We start from the raw sequence: 6,006 nt of genomic DNA, 5'->3' as shown, positions 1-6,006 counted from the left end.
CCCAAGACCCAAATCCGAAAACCCTGGACGAGTCGGTGGAGCACCCATAAAGACAGTGAGGCCACGGTGAATGTCCCGACCCAGAAGAGCGGCGTCTCGGTCATATGAAGCATGTGGTCCAACTTCAACGAATGCATGACAGCGGCTTTTCTGTGACTGTGTGGAGACCTCAAATTTAGGCAACGTGCTCTAATTTCAAGACACACGGTGAGTCCCTTTATAAGGTGGTTGTAGCGTCACACTCCCACAACTCCCCCAACACTCGTCTATCCAGATTTAAGCACACGCCCACCACCTACTCTACGGCTGCCTGCCAACCCACCTCCACTCCTGATTGGCTACAACAGCTGTCTACCAATAGAAACGGCCCACACTTTGGTGAATTTACATGTCAATCACGAAGAGTCTATTTCCATTCATGCAATTTTTTGTATGAAGGAGGGGGGGGGGGGGTCACATGTAGGTCCTAGGTGAGGAGCGATTGGGCGCACATTACGGCAACTTCTTTTCCGAGCCTTTTATTGGCTCGAGTCGAACAGGTTTTTCAGTTTCAGTCAGGGTTATGAAACCCTCCAAATCCACGCGTTCAAAAAAAAAACTGTCCACACCACTTTATGAATGGAAGGATGCTCCGATTGGTTGAACAATAATCTATCCACCAGCCTCCCAGTGTGCTTTTGGAAAGACGCCATTCGATAAAGAAATGTCTATCATTGTTATCAGCGCGCACCCTTCTGGACATGACTCATTCGCCTATTTTAAGCACCCTGGTACCATTATATTGATAATTACAACATGTGATAGGGTATGTGTAAGTAAGCATTTTACTGTTAGTCTAAACATATTGTTTACGAAGCATGTGACGAATGCAATTGTATTTTATTTGACATTTCATAGTTAAAGCTTATAAGTACACGCGTGTTTTTTTTGCTTACATTTTATGAGAGCTCGAGGCGCGCGTGAACAAGAGCAACCCCCCCCCATAAAAACTACATACCCCATCTGGCCGATTTCATTCTATTCTCATGTTTCGCGAGACTACTGTCTCGCCATAGTAAATCAAAGATGGTGGATGAATAAAGATGTCCCACTCCCACAGCTGTGACAAAAAAAAATCTAAGTTCCGGTGTGCTTAAGGGGTCTCTCATTAGTACCAATGCATTAGCAGCGGTGTCTTGTCTGCTCACCAGAGAAAATGAGAGAGTGAGATGTCTCGCTTCCTCTTCTGTCTCTGAGTAAAATTTCCAAACACGGAAGAGGAGGGGCGGATGTGTGATTACATAAACAGAGAGACAGTCAGTGAATTTCTAACATTTTATTCCGTTGCACTGTACATTTGTGAGCCACAATGACATCTCGAACATGATTATTGAGAGAATATGCGTCTCCTTTGCGCGTTGTCACGACTGTGGAAAAATGTAGACTTGTTGTTGGGCATTTTGATGTACAGTGCGTCAGCCTGCAATCCAGACAGAGCGTCTCACAACAGTGTATCCTGGGATATTCTTGCCTTGAAGACACCCCGCTGTCGCCATAGTCTATTAGCTGTATGCCTGCACCGACATGTAAACTAAACATGAAATATGAACAAACCACAAATGCCTGAGAACATTTTACCAATGCAATGTGCTCAGCAAAATGTGCTCAGTAGGAAAAAACGATTGACTTTTGACAAGTCATCATTCAACATTTGCATTCTTTGACAGAAGTGAAGATCATTCGATATATACGTGATAGGTAGCGCCTACGTTATGGCTTGGATGAACTGGCGTTTCAGACGTTTATCTCACTTTTGTAACGTAGCCTATTTGGCATAGTAGCAGATTTACAGAATATTCTTACATTATTAATATATCTCTTCAGGTGATAGGATATTACTCAAACAGGGGCTATTCATTAAGAGGTAGCCTATTTTATTTATCATCCTGCTTAGATAGCTTATGACTTAACTTTACCAACTATAGTGCCATTTTATAAAGATCCATCAGAATTCATCTCTAAATTAAAGACAGCAACAACAAAAAAACGGGAAAAAAACATTTACAACCAATGAAAAGATATCTCAGCATTTGAGCTCTTATGAGTGTGCTTCAAAGGGACATGACTTACAGTCTATACCCATCAAATGAATACAACAATTCCACATGTAATTGTAAATTAGGATAGAAATACATTCAGCACTCTTCACATGTCACGTCCATCTGTTTTTGTGAGTTACGTCAGTAGTAGTTATTCACACTGCTCTGAGCCCCCACCACGAACATCTGAAAAACAGTGATTATGCGTCAGCCATAACATTAGCAATACACAATGACACCCCAGCCAAAAATAGATACTTTTTTTTAAAGGCCCAAAAATAAGAGGTGAAAACAACAATTCATCACCCCGTTCACGCACAGATATTTCAGAATGATTTCATAACAATCACATCAATGCTGAAAATATCCAACACCTCGTCTCCAATGAAGAAGTAGTTATATAACTACTCACAACAACTTCCTCAATCTGTCATTATGATTTTCTGCCATGGTTTCAAATATGACAATGCACAATAAACAAAACAATTGTAAGTAAATATTCTACACGACCGTGTCAGCTACTCAAACACCCAGCAGTTTATTGAGCAATAATTCCATACATCATGCCACGCAACAACATTTTCTATTTTAGAGAATATACACACACACATATATATATATATGTATATGTGGGTGTATATTCTCTCTCTATATATATATATATGTGTGTGTTTGCATATGCATTTATGTATATATGTATATGTGTGTGTATATTCTCTCTATATATATATATATATATATATATATATATATGTGTGTGTGTTTGCATATGCATTTATGTGTATATGTGTGTGTATATTCTCTCTCTCTCTCTCTCTATATATATATATATATATATATGTGTGTGTTTGCATATGCATTTATGTATATGTGTGTGTATATTCTCTCTCTCTATATATATATATGTATATGTGTGTGTATATTCTCTCTCTCTATATATATATATGTGTGTGTTTGCATATGCATTTATGTATATATGTATATGTGTGTGTATATTCTCTCTCTCTCTCTCTCTCTCTCTCTCTCTCTCTATATATATATATATATATATATATATGTGTGTGTGTGTGTGTTTGCATATGCATTTTTGTTAATGGAACATCACGTGATGAATTCTAGACAGGTATGTATTTATAAAGACCTATACGCAGACACACAGCGATTATACATCAACAGAAATAGTGTCCCCGGTAACACATTAAAAATAAGGCATTTATTGACATTGCAACAGCCCATTTGATGGAAAATATAAAACACATTTCAGCGTTAGGAGTTCAAAGGACGTCTGTATATTCTAGTGGTCTAATCCACACACACACACACACACACCCTTCCAGACACCCGTCTTACATACTGTATACTGACACACACTCTTGAAACAGACAAACACACTATTTTAGCTCTCTCTCTCACACACACACACACACCCTTCCAGACACCTGTCTTACATACTGTATACTGACACACACACTCTTGAAACAGACAAACACACTATTTTAGCTCTCTCTCACACACATACACACACACACCCTTCCAGACACCCGTCTTACATACTGTATACTGACACACACTCTTGAAACAGACAAACACACTATTTTAGCTCTCTCTCACACACACACACACACACCCTTCCAGACACCTGTCTTACATACTGTATACTGACACACACACTCTTGAAACAGACAAACACACTATTTTATCTCTCTCACACATACACACACACACACCCTTCCAGACACCCCTCTTACATACTGTATACTGACACACACACTCTTGAAACAGACAAACACACTATTTTAGCTCTCTCTCTCTCACACACACGCACACACCCTTCCAGACACCTGTCTTACATACTGTATACTGACACACACACTCTTGAAACAGACAAATACACTATTTTATCTCTCTCACACATACACACACACACACCCTTCCAGACACCCCTCTTACATACTGTATACTGACACACACACTCTTGAAACAGACAAATACACTATTTTATCTCTCTCTCTCTCCCTCTCACACACACACACACACACACACACACCCTTCCAGACACCCCTCTTACATACTGTATACTGACACACACACTCTTGAAACAGACAAACACACTATTTTATCTCTCATACACACCACACACACAATATTATTTGGGAGTTCAAAGGCTGTCTGTATATTGTAGTGGTCTAATCCTGCATCATCTGTATAACTGGCTGTATGAACCGGCTAAGAAACACTACTCTGCTGTCAGACAGTCCCTCTAGCTCTTCAATCTCTTCAATAAATAAATGTCCTGTAATATGTTTTAACTGTCCTGTCTTCTAGTTAGGCCAAGTAGTGTGTATTTTCAGTGCAATTTGTAATGAAGTAAAATCCGTCTTTTTCTTCCATTTTTTCTTTCAAGTCAAATGCATCCTATTTGACTTAAACACCTTTCAGCGTCGTGTGCAGTTGGAATGGGACATACAACTCATTCGGAATTATAGAAAATATATGAACTCTCATCTTGACAATATTCGGAAACACCTGGGTGTTGCATACATTTCCCCTGAAACACACAGTTACTCCACTAGTATCTTTCCCCTCTCTTTTGACCAGGGCATATACATTCCCCCCCATTTCAAACAATCACCATGTGTATGTTTATCTCTGTTTTGTACTTAAAGTTCACATTTGACATTTGTAATAAAAATATACCAATCAATAAATTATCTGATGTGTAAGTGTTTAAAGTGGCCCCTTGAAGTCATACAAGAGAGCGCAACAGTTCAGCACCACCGTTCAGTGGACAGCGACACTCCTCTCACAGCCCCCAGCTCGGCTGCTCATTGTGCTCCAATATTATGTCCTCTCAATATTAAAGCAATTGTTCATGATGTTTAGGGAACTTTTTCTCCACATACAAGGTATGTACAAATATGCATAGAGCTGTGCGTACATTTTTCAAGCTCTTCCCTGCTGGCACATGCTGCATGTACAACAAAATACAACGTGAATTTACAGACCTTGCATTTTAAAAAATCGGATCAATTCTAACCTGGTCACAATTCCACACTGAAACTGCCATATTAAGGCAACCTAATTGCTCTTATCTTTGACAACATTTGTAATACACAATGTAATATCTGCGTAAAGAGTAAAGAACAAATGACCCGGTTTCTGGACACACGTATGATTCTGTCTCAGTACCACAGTTTTCAAATATACCATCAAACCGCCTGCTCCTTCACAAACGAGTAGAGCGTGTTCACACTGAGAAGAACAGCAATACTTTACAGAGCCCAAGCACAGTCTTGCCATGTTTGTATCAAGAATTTCAGTTCTAACTTCATCAAACACTCCCTAACAAAACTAACAAGCAATTTACTAATGTCTTACTTTTAGGACAGAGAACATAAGACATTTTGATAAGTAATTAACGGCTTTCTAATATTTAGAGAAATTACAGTACCGTGATAATATCTGGTTAAATCAAATCAGTAGGCCACACAAGGTCCTACTTATAGGCTACATGATTTTGCAAGCAAAAGAGTCTAACTATATAATGCTAAAATGTAATACATTTCTTAGGGGTACATAAAATCTTTTTCAATCAATATATTCATACACATCCTCTACACATATCTCTTTCTCTCTCTCACACACACACATATACACACACGTGCAAACACACACACACACACGTGCAAACACACACACACACACAAGCACTTCTCCTGTAATGCAAAGAATGATACATTTAATTTCATCCCCTCAATGCCATGTTTTTACCCACTGGGGAAAAGACTGGTTGAAACAACGTTGTTTCCACATCATTTCAATAAAAAAAAGTAATTTGATGATGCTGAATCAACGTGGAAAACTGATTGGATTTGCAAAAAGTCCTCAATGTAAGGGAATGTTGTATTATTTTTTCACCTAAATCAAA

At 38.8% G+C, this 6,006-nt stretch overlaps 1 long non-coding RNA gene across 1 annotated transcript in view; it reads right to left on the bottom strand.

Annotated features, from left to right (window-relative positions):
• Positions 1-1,300: 1,300 nt before the first annotated feature.
• LOC135556695 (uncharacterized) overlaps positions 1,301-6,006 on the bottom strand; it is a 41,776-nt gene continuing 37,070 nt past the window's right edge. Inside the window, exon 3 of the long non-coding RNA XR_010458038.1 lies at positions 1,301-2,264. This is a non-coding gene — a long non-coding RNA (uncharacterized LOC135556695). The remainder of the gene's footprint in view (positions 2,265-6,006) is intronic.

Source organism: Oncorhynchus masou, chromosome 15, assembly GCF_036934945.1.
Source record: "Oncorhynchus masou masou isolate Uvic2021 chromosome 15, UVic_Omas_1.1, whole genome shotgun sequence".
NCBI lineage: Eukaryota > Metazoa > Chordata > Actinopteri > Salmoniformes > Salmonidae > Oncorhynchus > Oncorhynchus masou.
The sequence above is the reverse complement of the archived record's forward strand: the minus strand, read 5'-3'. Positions and strand labels throughout refer to the sequence as shown.